This window comes from Ambystoma mexicanum, chromosome 2p (genome assembly GCF_040938575.1).
Source record: "Ambystoma mexicanum isolate Mex_15411 chromosome 2p, UKY_AmexF1_1, whole genome shotgun sequence".
NCBI classification, from domain to species: Eukaryota; Metazoa; Chordata; class Amphibia; order Caudata; family Ambystomatidae; genus Ambystoma; species Ambystoma mexicanum.
In genome coordinates, this window is record NC_090923.1 from 226,614,739 (window position 1) to 226,637,930 (window position 23,192).

The window sequence follows — 23,192 nt, forward strand, 5'->3', positions numbered from 1 at the left end:
TTGTTGAATGGAACACATCGCCCCCCTCGAAAGGAAGGTCCAGTATTTGCTCCTAGACATAAGGGTTGTACTTAGTCGCCCTTAGCCAAGCCGTCCTTCTCATGTTGGTAGCAATACCGATGGCAGGACCTGAGGTATAAATCTGAGCTGTGGGATATATTGACCCAATCAACTGTATTTTCATCACATCACCAAGCTGCCTGTCCGCAGAAAACAGCAAATGGCTGCGCTGACTCCTGTGCGCACCAGAACCTAAAAACTGTGTTTTTGCAACAAAAAAAAAAAGAAGGCTGTACCAGCTTGCCAAGCACACATCAGGCAGGATGGAACAAGGGGACACACTCAAGGAGCGTGCCAGTGTGTTCTAAAACATATAAATGGAATAAAGGGAAAAAGCAGCGTTGTTTTGCAGCAGCTCCCTAAAATCCCCCTTAAAAATGAAACTTGCCATCTTTAAAAAAAATGCTGCTCGGACGTTATTTCCATCTGTCCTTCCTTAAACCGCTGTGATTAACACGGCACTGCCATGCCCAGCATATCGCATTGTGCTTCACCAAAACCCGGCATTATTTCTAATTTGGTTCGACAGGCCCTGTCAAACCAACTCTGAAAGAAATCAACAAGGAACTTACACTTGCACAGGAAAATGTGTTCATTTCTTTACAAATGTATCAAAGCTCAGTAGTTCAAAAGAGACACCAGCTATCCTAGCCAGGTCAGTTTCAAGATATCTGTGCTTCAACAAAACTCCTGCATTCAAGAAAATAACTATAGCTGCCATTGTAATCAACTGGCTATCCTCTTACCTCTCCTCCCTCTCTTTTACTGTTTCCTGGGTAGGCTGCTCCTCTCCTACCCAGCCTCTGGAATACAGAGTACCCCAAGGCTCGGTGCTAGGCCCCTTCCTATTCTCACTCTACACCTCCCTCCTTGCCCCTGTTATCTCCTCATTTGGCATCTCTGACCATTTCTATGCTGACGATACACAGCTCTTTCTATCCTTCTCTTCCTTCTCTCCCGACCTCCACCTTAAAATCTCTTCCTGTCTTACTGCCATTAAAAACTGGATGTCTTCTCGCTTTATCTCACACTGATAAAACTGAAGTAGTTTTCTTCCCCTCCAACTCCCCTCCCCCTCCCTCTCCCTCTCCTCCTCCTTTCATTCATTTTCCTCCTTCCAATCTTCCTTTCTCCCCCCACGCTCGCAACTTAGGCATTCACTTTGACTCCTCTCTCACATTTTCCCATCATATCTCTCTCACCTCTGGTGCCTGTCGCTACCACCGCTTTAATATTCGCAAAGTCTGCCCCTCTCTTACTTTCCATGCTACTAAAGTTTTAATCTCCTCCCTTATCTTCTCTCGCTTCTTTTACTGCTCCTCCTTACTCTTTGGTCTACCTACTTCTCATCTCAACCCCCTCAAAACTATCTACCATTCTGCCATCCATACCCTTTGTCTCCTCACCTCCCGTGACTCCATCTCTGCAACCCTTTCCTCCCTTGGCTGGCTTCCCTTTCACTCCCAACTTAAATTTCATTTTCTCTGCTTAGTCTTCAAATCTCTCCACGGTCTAGCTCCCCCTTATCTCTCTTCCCTTCTATCTTTCTACACTCCCTCTCGCTCCCTTCGCTCAGCTGACCACTTCCTTCTCACTGTTCCTCCATCCCCTTGTGCTTCCTCCGATTTCCGCTCCTTCCAACTCCTAGCCCCCCCTGCACTGGAACTCCTTACCTCTCTCAATCTGCTCTATTCCTACCTTTTCCTCATTCCGCACATCCCTTAAATCTCTCCTTCTCCATTCCCCACCTTGAAAGCCCTCCCCCCATCTCCCTCTTCCTCCCCCTCTTTCTCCATGATCATCTCCCTCCTCCCCATTCTCACCCATCTACCCATTCGGTTTTCCTCCCCCCCCTCCTACCTATCCCTCCCTTTTCCTCCCAGTTCTACTGCAATACTCTCCCTCTTCCCTTCTGTCCAATTGCTCTACTGTTTTGGTCTGATTCAAAATTGTAATTTGCTTCTACTGTTACTGTTAACTTTTTATTGTTATATGTATACTGTTGTTAAAATGTGCAGCGTTTTGGAATAAGGCGCTTTATAAACTTAATAAATACAAATACAAGACATTGTGTGACTCTGATGAAGATGCAAAATCGAATTTGAAAGGAAATGCTAGGAGTTTTCAACACGTGTAAAAATGGGCTTTTGCAAAACTAAAGGAGAAAAATGCCCATTTGAAAAGTAAACTGTTTAATGAAAGCTGGCCTTATTTAGCAATGTAAAGGGGTTGTGTTGTTGGTGATAATATACACATGGGTTATTTAATTTCACATGTTTGTTTTAATTCAGGACTCAAAATAAGAAAATAAAGATTTTAAACCACATGGGCCAGATTTGCAAGCTCCCAAAAAAAACAGTTATTCCTGTTGGCAGCCCTGAAAATTCCCGATAGGAAGGGAGCCACATCATAAACTCTCAGCAGAGACTAACACCCCACTGATATTTAAAGGGTGGGAAAGAATCTAGGCTAGGCTACCCCACTGACAGTGGAACTCCCAGGGCAAGGAGGTTTGAAGTGTGAAGGGGCAATAAAAGCTTCAATCAAGCTGAGAAACCCCCACCTTGCTTTGAAGGAAATGACAGTTGGTAACAGTTGAAGGAAGGAAAGACTTTTATCTCTGCAGCAAGACTTTGTAAAAATGTAGAATTTTCGCAGTGGGCTTTCTTTTGAGACATGGTAGAATTCACTGACACCTTGAGGACAGAAATGGCAAACTCCGGCGGATTCCAAGAAAAGTATCCATGTTGTACATGCAAACCTTATGATAATTCACACCCATGTATAAAGTTATAGAATTTTGAGTAATATAAATCCCATTGAAAGGCGCAAAAAAATGTGAGAAGGGCGAAACAAGGTCTCACGGACTGGAGGATTGGACTGCAATGTGCTGCACCAAATATGTAACCTGTGTATATAATTTGCTAAGAGATTGCAATTGTATAAATATATGTTTGTGGAAAAATCTGATTTTAGTAAAGTAACTGTGGGAGGTTTTTGGTCATTGTAAAACGCACATCATAAATCTGATATCATTTTCCTGAAATCCAACCAGCTGAGAGCGAGGCAGAGACTATCACCCTTGTTCAATCCCGTGGTTAGAGGCGTGTTTAATTAAGCCTAGCCCAGTCATATACTTTATATATAAATAAGAGTCTCCGACAAGACTCTAGAAACACACTTTTCCTGATGTTCCTGTGCTGCGTTCCTGCTCCATCCATCCAGATTCCAGATCCCAACTACAAGGCCAAAACATTGCTGACCCTACTCCAGGGCCCACTGCAAAACCCAAGCATTGCTGATCCTGGCTCCAGCAAGGCCTCAATTCTGAAATCCCACTAAAAGTCCCAAATAACCAAAGGGGAAAGCTGTGGTGTTTTTGGGAAGCATCCTGATACCACTTACTGCATGCATCCTGCAATCCTGCCATCCACTTGACCTTTAGTATCCAGTGACCAGAATTGCCAGTCAAGAAGTGCCATCCGGTGACCAGAACTGCCCAGCCGTTTTGCCAGGCGCCCTGCTGTGTAGTGACCAGAACTGTTGACTGTTCAAAAACCCAAACTAAAAGTGGACTGTAAGTATCATCCCTACCCCATAGAAATCCATAGTCTACTTGTCTTGCATTGGCCCTTACCTCACTAAGTCATCCTATCCTTACCCTGCTAACTTGTTAAAACTGTCAGAATCATTCTTGAAACCCTGCCCTTGATTTCTAGTGCTAGCGCCATCTCTTCAGTAATTTTGCCTTGTGTGATCCTAAGCCATTAGTCCTATTTTCAAGGGATCGGACTGGTTCCGCCAAGGTTGGGCGCTGGGGTGAGAGGGTAGAACTTGTGAATCAACCCTTGAGCTTCCTGTGTCCCTCTTTGGTGGCCTAGCCTGAATACTCTAGTGTAAAGTAAAACCGTCACAACTGATTTCCTTTTCCATTTCGCGGCATCATTTTTACCAAAGCGCACCTTTTTATATCTTCCATAACTCCTTCAGTTTACCAGCTAGATACTTACTTTCACTTCCATATTGTACCTGTGATCCATAGCTATCCCCCAACCAAATCAGTGTATTTCACCCATTTTTTATTAAAAACCGTTTGGGAAATCTTAGGCGGGAATGGAAAAAACGCAACTTTCACAACATGTTTTAAACTTGCCCTCTTTTTTGAACTGTATGCTTTTGATAATCCTTTCTTTGTGATTCTTAGCGTCTTTGCATTGTTGCTTTAGTGAGGAATTATATCTGCTTTGAGGTTTTTAACACACATATTCATTATTTCATTGTCCATTTCCGAGTGTCATTTCATAACATTGCAAGGGGTTTAAAATCTGTTTTTCGCTCTTATTTGGGGAGGGAAGGTCAGATTTGGATTATGTTTTCTATTTCTCATTCCTGATTACCTGCTGCTTTGTTTTATCCACTGATAATTGATTATTTGTGGGTTGAGGGAATATTGCAGGGGGAAATTCTAACTTGTGTGCTATCTTTCCTAAATTAAAAAGTGCTCCTATTCCGCTGTGCTGTGTATATGTTCCACTAAAAGGTTAAAAGCATTGCTCACATTCTCATTGTAATTATCACCCCATTGGTGATTGCTGCTCCGGAAATCGGCGATCTCGCGCCATAGCCTCTGGTTGAGGGCCACCAGCATGGCATCCGCATTCGACGGGCGCAGACAGAGAGAAGCATTGGAATAGATTTTCTTTTCAAACGCCTCCAGGAAATTCTCCTCTTTACCCAGCAGTGCGGAGGCTGATGTAGCCGAGGACGATTGAGACTGATGCTGCTGCTATCAGTAAGGAGTGTGGCTGCGGTTGCACTGACATTAAGAGGGGTTCCCCTTCCATTTGCCTAAACTTAGCATTGTGGTGCTGATTGGTAGGCTGGGAAGAATGTGGCTTGAGCCATCGTTTTTTGGTAAGCGTCACCCCGTCCTTCTGCATTGGGATTCCCGTTCTAGTCGTGGGGCGTAGAGTGAGAACTTCTGCCAATACCCCCGCCTCTGGTTGTCCACCTGTGGCTGTGGGATACCCAAATACTCAGCCAGGTACGCCAGCCATTTGTGAAAGGCTTTGGCTGATGGAGTATCAGGATCCTACTCATCTGTGTTCACCAGTGTGTCTTGCTGGTCTGGTGCAGTCGGAGGAGTGCTGGGCGCAGGAAGCGGTGACGTACTGATTATCAGTGCTTGAGGCTGCTGCGGCAGCATAGACAGGGCTGCTGTGACTGGGACAGGCATGGTAGCCATTGTCGTAAGGGCTGGCGCAGGAACCTGGGGCTGGGCTGGACCCAGAGTAACTGGATCCAAAGGCAGCGTGGCCATGGGTGCTAGCGGCGGTACCGGAGGGAGCATGTCCCTAATCACATCCCCAAGGATGGTGCCCATCTGTGGGGACCTCATGAGAGTAAGGCTTTTCTCAAGGAACCTGTTTTCACAGGCCAGAGGAGTGCTTGATGGAAGAGACCTAGGCGCGCCCTCTCTCGCTGTATGGGGCGAGGTGTATCTGCCCTGCAAAGTTGATGGGTATGCTGTGGGCCAAATGACAGGTTTTACCAGTGCCACCTGGAGACTCGCTCCCCTACCTGGGCCCCAGAGGGAGATGATGTCGGTCGAGCCACCATTTTATCTGGCCCTGCTGCCATTTTGTCCTGCTGCATGTCACGTGCCTGCGTCCTGGTGCTTGCTGTGCTAGGCCCGGCTTCCTCCAGTATGTGGAGCGGTGGAGGCCTACCATCCACCTCAGGACGGGGCCTGGTAGGCAGAGTGCTCTTGGCTGTGGAGCCGGTAGTGCTGCGTACCGGCGCCCCCTCAGACATCAGTCCGGTGTTATGGCGTAGCCCCTCGGGTTGAGACCCAGTAACAAAACCTTGCGGTCCCTCAGCAGAATCACAGGTAGGATCTCACTACCCCCCCCCGGCCTGGTGGTCGGTAGCTGGAGCAGCCTCTGGTGGTCGGTAGCTGGAGCAGCCTCGGTGCTCGTGCTGGTAATAGGACGTGTTGGGTCCCTCCCGCTCGAGCACTTCCTGGGGAAGGAGTCGCTTTTGCGGGGTGCGGAGGAGAACAGTGCACCTACCTTGGGCCTGGTCTTCTGCTTCACAAACGCCTTTATGTCCTCTGGAGGCGACCTTCTGAAGAGCTCCCTCAACCTGGCTAGTCTATTCTTGAAGGTACGTGGTGTCAGAGCGTTGCATGCAGTACAGCCATCCCAGCCGTATTCAGGGCCAAGGCAGCGGAGGCAGAGGGCGTGGTGTTTGGATGTTGGGAAGGGAACCTCGCAGGCTGGACAGCTGCTGAAGGCTGCCGTCGTCATGCGCCGGGAGGAGCGTGCCAGATAACAAAGCAGTACCTGATTGAAAGACAAAAACAAGAAAAGTACTTCTCCGGGGGAAGACCGCGTGGAATTACTAGGCTGGAGGCCTAACCCAGGAGCACTGGTGAAAGCGGTCCGTTCCCGCCGACGTGGAATAGAGGACTGGGGAGTGGCACCGGTGTCAGGGGAGCACATGCTCCCAGGGCTGCGCCCCGCACGTAACTAAATTTGAGGGGGAAGATGATTTTTCAGGTGAAAAATGTTCTGTCTCCAGTCCCTAGCAAGGAATGCCCATACAGTATGGAGGAAAGGGGACGGGACATAGGAGTACGACCCCACCTCATCCCGTGGGGAAGCCCTAGACTGCGGAGACCGCCACTGGTTGCAACAATATCCCCATCGTTGTCATGGCCGCATTCGTCCCTGTGTCTGGGTCTGCTGGGGGAAGAGTGGGCCCGATGCGGATGGGGAGGCTGAAATGGGGGTGTCGGATGACACTTCCTCTTCTTTGCTGGTGGCTAATCAGGGATCTGGGGGACCATTTTAACAGGGCCTTGTGGCCTCCTCTTCTGGATCTCCAACACCAAGGTGTGAAGGGTCAACAGGAGGTCCAGAGACATCCCTCGGCTGAGCTAGCATGATCAGAACACTAGGTCGTCGCCGTCCTCCTCTTACACGTTCTCGTGGACCTAGTGTAAGGATTCCAGGTCCTCGTTGTCTGTGGAAGAAACTTTCATGGTTCGGGCCACTGCCTGGGACTGATCCGGGGCCTCCTTGCCACCCTCTTTTTTTCTACTTGAGGGGCTGAAACTGGGATGGTGTCCCCTTTTCCAGCGTGATAGCAGACTTTGCCAAAGTCACTGCAGCAGTTTCGTGCCTCGGGGGCAGTGGTAACCTCTGCGCTGCGGGGACTACTTTCACATGCTCAGCCCCCTTAGCCGTCGTGGGAGCAGCCGCCACCAACTCTATCGTCGACAAAGTTTTATCCTGTGCCGACTGGGCCTCCTTGGGCAGTTTGGCCTTCTCCTTAGTCCGCAGCTTCTCGGCTTCTCCCGCAGTTTAGCCGGGTTGGACGATTTCCTTTTCGAGGAGGAGCTTGATTGCCGGCTGGCAATGGAGGCAGAGTAAAGTGCATTGGTCGAACTGCAATCACAAATGCTGGATATGGTGGACAGAGGTAAATCCGGTCTTCTGGTGCGTCTAGACGTATCCTCAGCTTTTGACGTGGTAGATCATAATAGACTCCTATTAGCCTTACAGGTTAATGCTGCATGTTCTAGTGATACTATCACATGGTTTAGATCATTCCTAGGTGACCGCATGTCTCATGTGGTGATGGATAAAAGCAGTCCAGGATCACGTGTGGTGTACCACAGGGTGCTTACTTGTTTCCCTCCTTGTTTAACATATACATTCGCTCTTCATGCAAATTATTGCAAGATTCTGGGATTGCGTTTGTGAACTATGCAGACAACACTCAGCTCCACAAAGAACTAACAGGTAACTACTTGCTTGATCTAGTTAAAGTACAGAAGGTTTACAATGTGATGAAAAATGGGATGACTACTATTTGGCTATGCTTGAATAGCTCAAAGACAGTTTCTAATCTTTGGCTCTCCCCAGGACCGAGCAAAGCTAAACTCTCGCTTCTCAAGCTTCTACATCTAGGAACATGAGATTAAGGAGCAAGAAAAGGTGAAAACTCTTGGTATCTTCTTCGAGGCATCCGTGGGAGCTGACACTCGTGTAGACAGTGTTCTTAAAAAGTCTCACTATCACCTGCAGTTGCTGAGGCTAGTAAGGCCCTATGTCTCCCCTAAAAATTGAGAAACTCTTGTAAGGGCAGTAATCATGCCTAGATTGGACTCCTGTAATGCTCTTCTCTGTGGTGCCAGCAAAAAGAATTTACATAAACTTCAGGTCCAACAAAATGATGCTGTTCGTATCGTAAGGAATGTCCCTAAAAGAGAACACGTTTCACGCCACAGGAAGGATCTTCACAGGCTCCCAATGTCAGCCAGAATCATGTTCAAATTGAATACCTTAGTACACAAGTGTGTTTTCGGTTTGGCCCTGCACTATCTGTAACAGTGCGTAAAGATGCAACAATCCTCTTGTTCAACCAGATCTGCTGGAATTCCCTGATTGATCTGCCCCAGGGCCAAACGCACTAGAGGCAGGGGTAGCTCATTCCCTGTGAATGCTGCTAGGGCATGGAATCTGCTTCCAGCTAATCTTTGCATGGAACAGAGTCCGTCTGCATTCTGAAAAAAGCTGAAGACTCTGCTCTTTGCTTAAAACGCCCCCTTCCTTCCTAGGATGCCCTTTTTTCACTTTACTGTTGTCTGCTGTGTCTATGTGAATCCTGCAGGCTTAAGCGCTATAAATATTTGTAAGTAAGTAAGGGTGATGTCGATCGTGCCCTGTCCACCGTGGGACAAGCTTCTGCAGTGACCCCGGTGGACCCAGACTTGCGTTTCTTGGCCTTGTCTTGGGCCCCCACGGATGAGGCGCCCTCAAGGGACTTAGAAGACCACTCCTTGGACCGGCCGGTCCTGGGTGAGGCATGACCCTGCTCGGAGCGCAGGGCAGAAGCCTTTGTCTTAAGCCACGCCACCAGTCTACTGTGCCTGTCCCTCGTCTTTAATGTTAAAGGTATTTATATCGTGCACCATCACCAACGACTTCTTGGAGAACCAGAAGCATATCTTGCACTCCACTTCCTTGTGGTCTGGATGCAGCAGTAGAGGCATTGTATGTGCTTGTCTTCTACAAGCACATTCCTTAGCCCGCATTTGGTGTAAGGCTTGAAGAAGGATCTTCCTTCCTCCTCCTCCTCCTCCTCCGTCATGGTCGGAGGGCGTGAAGTAGGTCTGATGGCCTTCTGGAATCTTCGACGATCTTCGCACTTGAGGGGCGCTGAAATTCACTGACAACGGATGTTAGGGAGAATTCTCATTTTATGGCTAATTTCCCTCACCTAGTGAGTCCCCCAAAAGCTTTGCTGGATTTCTGGAGTTTATTTTTTCACTTGGTAAGAGTGCAAGCCTTTTTCCCACTCGTACATGTGTTTTGCCATGTGTATGTTTACTATTTGCGTACTAGTGGGCTCTGGAGGACACCACTCCAAGAACCCCACTTTTCATGTGTGTTACACAGCACCTTCAGTACAGTAACACAGGGTTGTCTTTGAGACTCCCCCCCCCTCCGACTCCATTTTCTGGGGCTGACTACTGTCCCCCAAATAACAGGTAAAGTTACCATTTACTTTACATAGTCATTCAAAACTACAGACCTAGTACACCCCATTTTACATACAGTACTGGAAAGGGTTAACTCCTATCGCTTTTTGTCTATGCCTCTCTGAGCTTTGTTCTGCTCTTTTAACATTCAGACTTGGCTGGTGGCAGTCGTATCTACCCTAACTTTTCGACCGCAATTATATTATATAAACGTGGTACTGTTCCAGGCTATCATAGTAGCCTCGAACATAAACCCGCTTGACCAAATACTCTTTCTTTTGGCTCCGGTCGGGTTTATTCGCCATTTCTTTTTGTTAAAGTCCTTCTTGTGTTTTACTTTGCTCGGCAAACCAGGTTTGCCTCCTTTGTTCACCGTCTTTTAGCGGGCTTCTTCCAAGAAGCCATCTTCTTGGCGCCTGGGTGTCTAGGTGGGCTGTATGTGAGGGAGGGGGGTAGTCACCCCCTGCACAGGGTATCCTTGGAAACCCAAGTCGCACTTTGGCATGATTGGCTATGGTGGTTGTTTGGGACGTACAACCCCCCTGCTGTGTAATTGACAGCCAGGCTGTGTGAATGGGGGATTTTCTCATAAAAGGCAGGACTCTTGGGCTGGAAATCAGAGTCGCCACTGGAACTGCAAGGAATCGAAGAGAAGCTGAGAAGAAGACGGCTGCTGCAACTACTGAGTCCCGGTGAAGCCCTGCTGCAGTCCTGAGCTATCCACCCTTCAACGACAAGAGAAGATCCAGTCCGGAGTCTTCTTCCCTTGAGCCTGGTGGGATCAACCAGCTCATCTTTCACAGCCAGAGGATCCTCTTTGTGGTGGAAATCGGTGCACACTGCTGTAGTGGTCTGGATAGCCATCTGTAGAGCCTCTCCTGTTTTAAAGGAGCGTACCCTTTATTCACCGTCGCTGCTGCTGGCCTCATCTCTGGGTAGTGCAGATCACTCCAGACATCCTCCTTCTTGTCTCCACGACTGAAGCTCCAGGAACCGTGAGTCTGCAGGAAACTACCAGGAACAACTGCCATGGCACCAGCTTCTTCAAAGAATAAGGTACTGTGTCCAGCTTCGAGGAACTAGGGTGTACCCTTTTCTCCTCATCCAAGGCTTGCCCTTGTCTTCCTTCCCTCTTATAACTTTTGCTTCCTCTGTTGACAATATCGAAGTACTCCTGGCAATCTTCAATCGTGAACTATCTGACTGTGTGATCCTCGACAACAGGAACCCGGTTCCACTTGACACTGGCGCAGGCCTATTGACTTTTATCTTTGTGTCAGAAAGTGTTCTCCGATTCTGACTGCCTTGACAAAAGTATTGCCTATGTTTTTGTCCCCAACTCTCTTTTGTTAACTCAGGTGCTAAGTGTGTTTTAACTCCGGTAACATTTCTTCCTGTCGGTACGCGCATCTTTAGTAAGACCAAACAGTCATTACTGTCAAAATGTGATCGCATATGTATTCACGGTAACGCCTTTTGTTTCATAACACTGGCCTGTCAAATCCTAAGGTACTTATCTTGAGTTGTTCTGCACAAAGAGAATTGGTTGTGTGTAGTGCATTTTACGTGTGGTTTTAATTTAAGAGAAGTTAAGTGTTTTGCAAACAGATGGTCTAGAAATAAATGTACTTTTACTTTTCAATCGAAAACCTTGAGTCAGTGTTTGCTTGAGTCACAGTTATTGTGGTCCTTTGTGTAATTTCTACTACTGCTCATTTGCTCTTGAGATAAGTCTGGCTGCTCCATTACTGCTACCACTTTAACAGTGTAGTACAGGCTTGTACCAAAGGTGAACTTGTATTACCACTTGTAGTCTTAATTGTGTGTAGTGGTCCCTAAGGGCACTGCACAGGATTCTGCCTAACAACGGATCCCCGCTGTCGGCAGATGGAGAAGAGAGCACACAGGCTCTTTTGGAACAAAAACAGAACCTTATTCTGTCAAAAACCAGAAAAAACGTAGAAGTAGCCCACAGAGTAAACTCGAGGACTCCCAACACTGAAGCGTGCAGTAAAAATCTGAAGATGGCTGCCAGAGGAGGGGCTTAGGGAGAGGGCTGTCATTGGATGGGGGCAGTATGACCCAGAGGGCAGTGATTGGTTTAAAAGAGAAATACAGTTTTTAAGTGAAACTATTTTTTCTTTTACCGAGGATTCCCAGCCCGATGACAGGGAATATTCTTGAGCAGGTGAATCCATGGCAGACCCCATGCTGGAGAAGCATATTTTCTAAGACACCAGTAGGCCTGGGGAGTCCAAAGTAGCTCCTACTTGAAGCCATCCAGGCAATCCTAGGATAGAAACAGGAGCTAAATAGCTCCAAGCAATTTCAAACCCTTATACTATATCCCTAGCTCAATTTGACAGTTCACACAAGTTTACTTAGAATGGCTAAATGTATCACACAACTAAACCTTCTTGGTTGTTGGACGCAAAACAATATACCACTCATGGTGATGGGGTGCAAATCACACATTACAATGACACTAGTAGGGAGAAAGGAATTACTTTACTTTCCTGCAAATGCTGTTCTTCACCATTGGTATCTTATTCACATGCTGTTTGAACAGTCCCTGTTGTTAGGCTGGGAATCCCCAATAGTATTCATGGGCGTAATTTTAGGGGAGGGCGGGGGTTCTTGGCCCCCCCAACTTTCATGGCACACCATTTTGTCCCCATTCATTTGATGGGGCACACCTTTTCTTCAGATGTCATGTCCCCCCCCCAACATTTTCAGCAAGGTTACTCCACTGATAGTATTAGAACAGTTTTCATTTAAATTTGAAAAACTATAATCACTTTAGCGTTCAGCTGTTTTGTGTCATCTTACCCATTAACCAATATGGAGCTTCATCTTTGGCCCCACCACTGGAGTCCATCTTCAGATTACCAGAAAGCCTGTGAGAGCGCCAAAATAGGCCAAGAATAGCCATATGCGGGGTAGGCGGGAAAGTCGCATGTGAATCTATGTAAGATACCAATGAAAGAGAACAGGAGTTTCAGGTAAATAACTTGTTCCTTCTCCATCGTTGGCTCTTTCATAGATTCACATGCTGTTTGACTAGATTATGAAGCAGACTGTATACGCATCCAAGGCAAAATGGGAGGAGGATAAAGTCTCACTTTCAAGAAAAGCTCACTTTATGCAAACGGATGACTAAGCACTGCTTGATCAACCCTGGACTCCTGTTGACGCATTGCAATATTGTGAAGGTATGAAAACATCTCAATTTGGCTGCCCTGCATATGTCCATCAGCGACACACCAGAGAGGGAGGCAGTGGTGGAAGAAACTGCCTTTGTGGAGTATGCTATAGGCAGACCGGGAAGCAGCTTGTTAGTCAAGTGGGGACAGTAGGACATGCAAGCAGACAATCATCGGGAGATGGAGAGCTTAGACAGCCCTTTTTCCACAGCTGTGGAGCCAAATGCCACAAACAATCGAGATGATTTCCGGAATTGCTTGGTACGAGCAACACAGTTCTATAAAGCCCACCATGACATCTAAGGAATGCAGAGTGTGTTACGCTGGACTAGGAGAACCAAAGAAGACAGGCAGGACCAATGGCTCATTGAGGTGGCATGACAAAGGCACTTTGGGCATGAACGTGGGATTTGTTCATGAAAAGGACCATGGACTTGTGTAACATAAGATACAGTGGTTTGCAGAATAAAGCTTGCATCTCACCCACTCTCCTGGCAGACTTGATGGCTGCCAAGAAGGCTGTCATCCATGAAAGAAACTTGATGCTCGCTTTGTGCAAGGGTCCAAAGTGTGGGCTCAATAACTTGGAAAGAACGTTTAACTTCCAAGGTGGATGCAAAAGTTCCTTTAGATGGTGAGATGATAAATAAGGTGTGGTGCAAGTAAACCATGAAATAACAACTAGATGGACCCTAATATTGAAATGTGCAAGGTCACTGCAGGCCAATGACAATAAGTATGGCAGCATTCCCTGAGGCTGGAAGTGAAAGGGATCAATATTGTTTGAAGTACACCAAGTTGTGAAACACTTACTCTTGATATTCTATCAAGAAAGGTAGAAGGTACCCAAGCCTCGCAAGAAAGTCTCTGGAGTCGGGAGTAATGTGGACGTATGGGAATTCTACGGAAGCAGGAACCAGGCCATTAGATTGAGAGAGGATGGATCGTAACATGGTGCATGACCAATCCCTTGTCCCTGGAAAGAAGATAAAGACTGGGGCAGTCATATGGGTGGTGCTTAAGAGAGACTGAGGAGGTTCAAAAACCAGAATTGTCTCAGCCAGGCCAGGGACACCAAAATCAATTTGCACTGTGTGAGGAACCCGAGGGCATCCTCACTTCTTTTTCTCCAGAATCCTCTCTCAGGTGGCCAGGGAAAAGCCATCACTTTTGGATCCCGAACCTGGCAGTGGATGTGCGTGGGAGGCTCACCGGGGTGGAGGGAACTTGGGGAATGGGTATCCCTGGGTGAGACGTAGTATCCATCTTTCCCTTTCATAATGAGCCCTCTATCCCTAAAGTCTTTGTGGGATATTGTCAACCATTTCCCTTCTCCTCCTTTCAATCTATTCACCAGAGACAACATTGTAGTAGTGGGTCGGGGAAGAGACGAGCTAGGAGGACACATCCTCATTTCATGGACACACACATTTATCAGAGACCAAACAGTCCAAACAGAGGTGAGAAGGCTTCCTTTATTAAATCAGATAACTTCAAACCACCTTCTGGTACTGTAACAAGGAAGAGGACTATGTAAGCATATCAGAGGCACAACCAGGCATGTCATCCTAATGGAGTCCTCCGGAGTCAGGCATGAGAGCTCAACAACCCATACCTGGGGTCACTTAACACACCTGAACGATATAAAAATGCCCGCCGTTGTGAAGGAGGCAGAACGGGCTGGAGTAAAGGAAGCTGGAGACCCAGGAGGCTGGAGCAGTGTGGCGCTGGATTAAGGGACACTTTAGCCGTTGTCCACTGTGTGAGGGTCCAGAGGTCCTGCCATCTGCCAAAGCGGGTCTGGAGGGGAGAAGCAGTGTACCTCCCTGTGACCGTAGCCGCCAGTAAGAGAAGTCAGGAAAGTGGGAGGTACACGCGGTACAGACCATGAGAGGAAGGAAGAGTCGGAAGAAGCCGGGAAGCAACATAAGCCTGGAGAAGCCTGTTGCGATGGACGCCAGAGAGAACGCTGCTGTACGCAACAGTTGAGTGTAGCGCCAATATACACACTGACCGGGGTGCTCCAGTAACATTTCGCAAAGTCCTTTGCTGCTGCCGAGTGAAACGCAACGTGACTAAAAGTACTGTCGAATGCCGGAATAAATATTATTGAAATATCGAATGAAGTGCAATCGATTGAAAGCACTTGTGAATACCGCACAAAGTACAAATATATTGAAAGAGGGTGTGAATACCACACAGAATAAAAAGGCATTGAAAACACTTGTGAATGCTGCACAAAGCCGATTGAATGTTTATGAATGGAACAAAAGCAAAGTAGTTCATGAAACGAGAGTCGAGGAGTACAGTGTGTGAAACAAGTGAAACAAGTAAAGGCAAAGTCAAGAGGTACGAAGATGAAAACCTAAAAGTGGCACAAAGTCCAGAGGAACCCAGGCATGGCAGCAGAGACACTTGTGTTGGCAAGAGCCAGAGTTGTGTTGGGAAGAGCCATAGAAATAGAACCAAGAGTAATAAAGTGCACAGTGGCTAAAGCAGCCACAAGACAGTGTCTGGAGCATCTGACACTGAGGAATCAACTATCACTGTCAGATTGAATCAGTGGCTAAGTGTTGATGGAAGCAGGAAGACAGGGTATTGGTTGCGTGACCTGTAGTGGTTCGACTGTGTGGTCTCTGATAACTGCGCCTAAACGGAGTGCCCTATGTGAAAAAAAGCATATCAGATGTCAAGCTTAGGTGTTGCTACATCTTGGTTTGAGAAACTGAAATTAAGAAACAGAAATGTGACAATTTTGAAAAGCCAACGAAAGCATATTTTTAGTCAAGCTTAGGTGTTGCTACATCTTTGTCAAAGAAACGGCAGATAAGAAATAGAATTGTATCAACTTTGAGAGCTGGGAGCATCTGCCAAAAGAAGTCCCGGACTGGGAATGGTCCCAGGGGATTGTGTCCATTTTTGAAAGATAAACTTTTTGAACTTGAGGGGAAGGAAACCCTGACTTGGGAGGTGTTCCAAGGAACTGTGTTATTTTGGAAACAATAAGGTCTGCAAGTTTGAACTCTTGGAGGGATTGGGGGGAGGGAAACACCGACTTGGAATCAAGAAGGTTTGAAATCTGGGGGAAGGGAACTTGGGGAAGAAGAAGTTGATCCTAAGCCAAGAGCTGGAAGAAGCTCTGAACTTTCCTTCAAACACTAATTTTTGGAGACCAACATCCCTAAACATTGTATGCATTAAGTTGTGAAATCAAGCATAGGTTTGGATACAGAAAGAGACTTAAGTTGGACATCCTGACACAGACTATCCTTAGTTTTCTTTAGGTAGGCAAATCCCATGTTAGAATAGGGCAAGATAGGTGTTAGGCAGAATCCTGTGCAGTTCCCTTGGGGAACATTGCAAAAAGATTAAGACTACAGGAGTAAGCAGTAAACCCAATTGGTAGCAGTCTGCACCACCCAGATTTACCTGGTAGCTGTGGCTGAGCAGTCAGACTTCTCTCAAGAAGAGTAGGGCAGTATACAGAGGATACACAATAGGGCCAGAAACACAGTAGAGCAAGCAAACACTGACCAGAGCTTGTTATCAAAAGTATATAATTATTTATTTAACACACACTTTAGAAAATACACTAGCACTATAACTCAAAAGCAAGTTCAAACACATTCAGAAACATATACACACCTCCCTTAAGAATTATTAGACAAGTCTAAGTCAAAACACCACTATTTGTAAAAATGGCAGAGTCTACTATAGAGCCAAAATTCATAGGCCAGGCCCACTTTAAATGGAGCAAGGTGAAATGTGCACAAGATCACACAGTTGAGAAATGCATTCAAGTCTTTGTAGAAATGTTCAAAAGAGGTTGGGTTGATTCAGAAGGTAAAGTTAGAAGGTCTGGGGGCCAACCCAGTTGGAAAGCCAAGGATTTAAGGGTCACCTTCATCAATCCGTAGAAAGGGAGGCCAGGTGGAACACAGTATCTTTAAAGTTGAGGAAGCTCCAGCGGTGGCAGTTGTTCCTGGCAGCGGGTGCAGTTCATGGTTTCGACCAGGGGAAGAGAAGATCTCGTCGAGGAGGAAGCTTGGAGTCATTGCACTGCCCATGGAAGAGACCAGCCGCGGAGTTCGTCCGGGAAAAGGTGCGCTTCTGTTATTCGCGGTCACAGTGGTGAAGCTTGGCTATCCGGCCGCCGGGGTGCTTGGCACGGGCGATTCGACCAAGAGACGTCCTGGAAGGCGAAATGGCGAACTGGTTGATCCCACCAGCTCAGAGGAAGAAGACTTTCAGCAGAAGATCTTGTCGTTGGGAAAGTTGTGAGTTCATTGCAGCAGGGCTCCACCGGTGATGTTGTCGTTGCAGATGGCTCAGCTTCTCCCCGCTTGGGATTTCCTAGGTCCTGTGGTGACTTCTGAAGTTCCAGTCCCAAAAGCCCTGCTTTTATGCAGAAAAACCCCAATTAAACAGCCTAGCTGTCACTCATACATGCCAAGTGGTGAGCCGGTCGGCTCACCACTGGGCCAATCAGAACAGAGTGCGACTTGGGTTGCTAAGGCAACGCAGTCCAGGGTGCCAATTCCCCACCCACACATCCTGTGGAACCCAGACAGAGTGGCACCAGTTGGAGGGCTTCTGTGGAGAAGCCCGCCAAAAAGTGGAACAAAGGGTCTGACCTTGGATGGAGTTACAGAGACGGACACAAATGCCATTTTGGAAAAGAGTTCTGGCGAAAAAGACCCAACCGGTGATTTTATATTAAATAAATAAACCAACGGTATCTTTAACATTGCACCAAAAAGTGGTGCGTTTAAAATCAATGGGAAAATCCCATAGGAAATATTCCAGTGGAATATTTTGCGTGGTAACCCCTGCCACCAGCCAGAAACTCGACAAGGGGGGACTGGACAGTGCCCCCTTGGAAACAGACCCAGGGGCAATCGAATTAACCCCTTCCAGTACTTCCACAATATGATGGTTTGTACTGGTTCTGTTCACTATTTTGGACTAGTAAAGCCAATGGTGACCTTACATGCCCTGGGAGACCGTAGTCAGTCCCAGGGTATGGAGTCTATGTTTGGGGGTCACTATGACACCCCTGTGTTACTGCACTGAGGGTGCTGTGTAACACATACACTAAAACAGATGATACCCTATGGAGTAAAAAGACCACCCCATTGCCCATAAGCACACAATAAGTCAAAGACATACCTCAAATCATGTCTAAGAGTGGGAGAAAAAGAGTCTCTCTCTTAGCAGGAGAAAAATCTGCTGGGGGATTCACTAGGTTTGGGAAATTAGCCTCATAAGAGAATTCTCCCTAACACTCGCCCCTGGAGGCAGATTGACCATCTCAATAGTTCCGGGTTCTCCCCTTTCATTTGCATTAACCATCTCAAGGGTTGGTGGTCAGTCTGAATAACAAAAGTAGAACCATACAAGTATGGCCTAAACTTCTTCAGAGCCAACGCAATAGCAAAACACTCTCTTTCAATGGTTGCCCACCTTGTTTCAGGGTCCTTCAGTTTTCTACTGATGAAGCAAATGGGGTGCTCCCTACCTTTCCCATCCAGTTGACTAAGCACTGCACCTATACCTGCATTTGAAGCATCTGTCTGTACAATTAAAGTTTGGTGGTAGTCAGGAGCTCTTAGTACTGGAGCTTGACAAAGGGCTTTCTTCAGGTTTTCAAAGGCCTGTTTGCACTCCTCATTCCATCTGACCTTTTTAGGGAGTTTAGGAGAGGAGATCACATTCAGTGGAGAAGCTATGGTCCCACAGTTCTCTATGAAATTCCTGTAGTACCCAGTGAGACCTAAGAAGGCTCTCGCCTGGGTCTGAGTAGTAGGTGTTGTCCAATTTTGCACAGCTTCAATCTTACTGGGCAAAGGCCTTATTTCTCCACCTCCTACCTCATGTCCAAGGTAGACCACTTTACTCTGTCCAATCTGGCATTTACTTGACTTTATGGTCAGATTGGCCTTCTCAAGAGCCTGCAAAACATGTCCTAGGTGGTCAGCATGCTCTTCCCCGGATTGGCTGAACACTGCAATGTCATCCAAGTATGCCATGCAGAAGTCCCCCATCCCAGTCAGAACCTGATTTACCATCCTTTGGAATGTAGCAGGTGCATTTTTCAGTCCAAAAGACATAACCTTAAATTGGTATAAGCCAACTGGGGTAGAAAATGCAGTTTTCTCCTTGGCATGGTGTGTCAGGGCTATTTGCCAATAGCCTGATGTCAGATCAAATGTGCTGAGGTACTTGGCTGAACCAAGTCTATCCACCAACTCATCTGTCCTTGGTAAAGGATGGGCATCCGTTTTGGTGACTGCAATAAGAGCTCTATAGTCCACACAGAATCTCAATTCTTTGGATCCTGCCTTTGGTACTAACACAACTGGGCTAGACCATAGACTAGTAGAGGGCTCTATTACCCAGAGGTCAAGCATCTTGCTGACCTCTCCTTTGATGTGGGTTCTTACACTCTCTGACATTCTGTACCCTCTGCTTTTTACAGGCAGACAGTCACCAGTGAGTATGTCATGCTGGCCCCAAGGGGACACGCCTGGTGAAAGTGAGAACAGGGAGGCAAACTGATTTAATATAGATTTGCACTCCTCTTGTTGCTCAGGTGTCAGATTTGAAGAGAGATTAACTCCTTCAATCTTTTCATCCAAACGTAAACCTCTGAGGAGATCAGGGAGAGGTTCACTCTCTTCTGCTGAAGCTAGAAGCAACGCTCCTACTTCAGGCCTAGAGACATAAGCCTTCAGTCTGTTGGTGTGGAAGACTCTGGGAGCCTCCATGGGATTGCCCAAGTCCATCAGATAGTTCACCTCTCCAAGTTTTCCCACAACCTTTGTCTTGCAAGGCACTGTGCCTTGTTGGTATCATAACAAGAACTAGCTGGTCTTGAGTGAACTCAACCATGTTAGCCTTTTGATCATGCTAATGCTTGACCAAAGCTTGACCAGCCTTCAGGTTATCACTAGCTTGGGCCATCATCTGTGACATTCTCCTCCGGAGTCCTATCACATAGTCAGTCACTCTGACTGGCTTGGGGGTAGGATCACTCTCCAATCCCTCCTTAATCAGGGCCAATGGACCTCTGACTGGATGGCCATAAAGAAGTTCAAAGGGACTATAACCTACTCCCTCCTGAGGGACTTCTCTATAAGCAAAGAGAAGGCATGGCAGTAGAAGATCCCACTTTCTCTTAAGGGGTTCTTCTAAAGCACCTATCATGCTCTTCATGGTCCTATTAAACCTTTCAACCAACCCATTTGTCTGAAGGTGGTAGGCGGTCGAGAACTTGTAGGTAACTTCACAGTTTTTCCACATGGCTTTCATGTAGTGGGACATAGAATTTGACCCCCTGTCAGAGATTACCTGTTTAGGAACCGAACCCTGGTAAAAATACCAAGGAGGGCCTTAGCCACAGCTTGCGTCGTAACAGTCCTCATAGGAATTGCCTAAGGCTACCTAGTAGCATGGTCTACTACAACAAGGATAAACCAGTTGCCTGAGGAGGTTGGAGGATCAAGGGGACCAACAATGTTGATTCCTACCCTCTCAAATGGGACTCCCACTACTGGGAGAGGCACTAAAGGTGCCACATTCTTGGAACCACTCTTACCAGATGTTTGGCAGGTGTGGCAGCTCTTGCAGAACTTATCTACCTCAGCCCCCATCTTTGGCCAATAAAAGTAGAGAGAGCGCCTTTCCTTGGTCTTCTTGAAACTCAAGTGACCAGCCAAAGGAATCTCATGGGTTAGTTGCAAGATCTGGAGTCTGTTTTCTTGAGGCACTACAAGTCTCTTGTAGTCTCCAGGTGCGACTCAGTCGGTTCACTGTAGAAGAGGCCATCTTCCCAGTGTAACCTATACTTCCCAGGCTCTTGCCCATCAGCCTGAGAAGCTGCCTGGTAGCGAAGACCTTCCAGAGTTGGACATTCTCTTTGTCCCTTACTGAAGTCTGCTCCGTTGGGTCCACCTTCTGCCAGTAAAGACTGCAGCTCAGGATGGTCAACAGGATCCAGATCTCCAATAAGTTCTTGGCCTTCTATTAGCTGTGTCTCTTCAGGGTCTAGTTCAACTACACAGGGTTGTACCTCCCTCTCAGCCTCAGCTGGAGTTACAGGTGTAACTTTGGACAACCTAGGGGAAGTCCTAGTTGGAAGCACTGGAGTGCTTGCTGCTGGTTTCCTTCTAGAAGTCTTGGGTTTCCCCTGTGCTTCTAGTTGCTCAGATGTAGCAGTAAGTAGCTCTAGTGGAGTAGGAGTGATTTATTTTCTCATCATCTCCTTGGGAGAACCTCTCATGGTTTTCTCCCTTGCAGGTCTGGTTAGCTCCTGTAACCTTTTACTAGGAGGTCTGGGGGTGTGTGACACTACTCCAAGAATTTTCCAGGTCATTTCCCAACAGAACCCTTCCTGGTACCTCACATTGGACACTGACAGGTATCTTCACAGTCATATCATTGCACTGGATGAGAACTGGTAACTGGGGAAGCATCTGCACAGGCCCTCCAGCTAACTTGGTGAGGCGTTTGGGTGCCTTAGCAACATCCTCTGCCTTGAAAAAAGATTCATCCACCACAGTTACGCTGGCCCCAGTGTCCCTAAAGGCAGGAGTCTCCTGACCATTCACTTGGACACTGTCCTTATAATACTCTTTAGTATTATCTGGGATAGAATTATATATATCTAAATTATGTTGTTCCCACAACCCCAGGGACACTAAAGAAACACTAGCTGAGACTCCTATGGGAACCTCAGCCAGTAGTAGAAAGTTTCCACTTGCCATTTGTACTTCCTCCTCTGGAGCGAAGGCTAAGGAGACAGTGTGGACCCCTGAAGGTGTACCCTTACATCTGGGATCCCCTTTCACATGGTCAGTTGCCTTACAGACATACCATGTTCCAAATGCCTTCAAGAATGGTGGCTTGTTCTGACCTCCTTCTGGTTTGGGACCAGAAGGTACACTAGCCTGATTTGGTTTCCCATGTGACTTACCCTTATGGTGCTGTTTGGGGACCTCTTTGGAATTGGAATTATTGGAATTCTCTTTGGTGTCCTTTTAGGCTGTTTCCTCTCATCCTTTTTCTGAGTTACCCCAGAATCTTTGAGAGTAGCCCTGTTGGCAACACACAAGTCAGCAGCCTTAGCTAGCTTCTTGGAAACTATTTCCTTTGAATCAGCCAAGTGCTGTCTGAGCTCAGGAGAGCAGGCATCATAAATTGACTCCAACATAAAATTTTTCATTCTGTCATAAGTGTTCACTCTGTAACCCTTAATCCATCCCTCTAAGTTCTTCAAACTTTCACTCACCCAGGTAGCCCAAGGGGTACCATCATGCTTTTTGAGGGTCCTAAACCTCTTACGGTACTGGGAAGGGGTCTTCCCAAATCTAGCTATTAAAGCTAGCTTCACACATTCACAGCCCATCCTATCCACCTCCCCCAACTCCATTACCACATCAGATGCAACAGGGGGGAGCCTAGGGAACAACCAAGGAAGCAACTGATTCCCTGTGATGTCCTGGAGCCCATGATTATACTCAAACATAAGCCAACCAATCCAACAAATCCAACTTAGGCTCATACATACCCACAATCTCTTTAGGTATCCGGGGTCTTTTGGGGCTGGAACTCCTAGAGGATCCGGGGAGAGAAGCACTTTCCATAGACAATTTCTTCATCTCTAGCTCATGTTTGAGCTCCATTTCTCTGAGCCTTAGTTCTTGGTGCTTTTGTTCAGATTGGGCACTAATTCTTTCGAACTCTAATTCAAGCCTAATTTTTTCTAGTTCAATGAATGCAGGATTTAACGTGGGACCTGACAAAGGTCCAGTAGACACAGCTTGAGGTGCTAGAGTAGGTAGAGGGCCAGTGGAGACAGTTACATTAGTCTCCTCTTCTGAATCTACAACAATATTATCAACACTTTGATCCATATTAACTTCATTACTGTTGTCTACATTTGCTGGGGAGGTAGGCTCATCTGAACCACTATCCAGACTTTGGTTTTCTAACAATCTTTCTATCAATTCTATTTTCTTGCCTTTTACAGGGAGATTCTTATGTCTACAAAGGGCTCTTAAACAATCAGCTGTATTTGCAGTAAGAGACTCCTGGCTGTAACTTTCCATAGTTGACTTGTTAGAAAATAAGCTTTTTCTAGTGCTAGGGAAGAGACCAGCTGCGGAGCTTGTTCGGAAAAAGGTGCGTTCCTGTTATTCGCGGTCACAGTGGTGAAGCTTGGCTTTCCAGCCACCGGGGTGCTAGTCATGGGCGATTTGACCAAGAGACGTCCTGGAAGGCAAAATGGCGAACTGGTTGATCCCACCAGCTCAGAGGAAGAAGACTCTTTCAGCAGACGATCTTCTCTTTTCGTTGGGAAATTGGTGAGGTCGTTGCAG

The 23,192-nt window shown here is 46.9% G+C and overlaps 1 protein-coding gene across 7 annotated transcripts in view; it reads right to left on the reverse strand.

Annotated features, from left to right (window-relative positions):
• Positions 1 to 23,192, reverse strand: part of ITPR1 (inositol 1,4,5-trisphosphate receptor type 1) — a 3,145,915-nt gene that overhangs the window by 48,043 nt on the left and 3,074,680 nt on the right. The window lies entirely within an intron of this gene.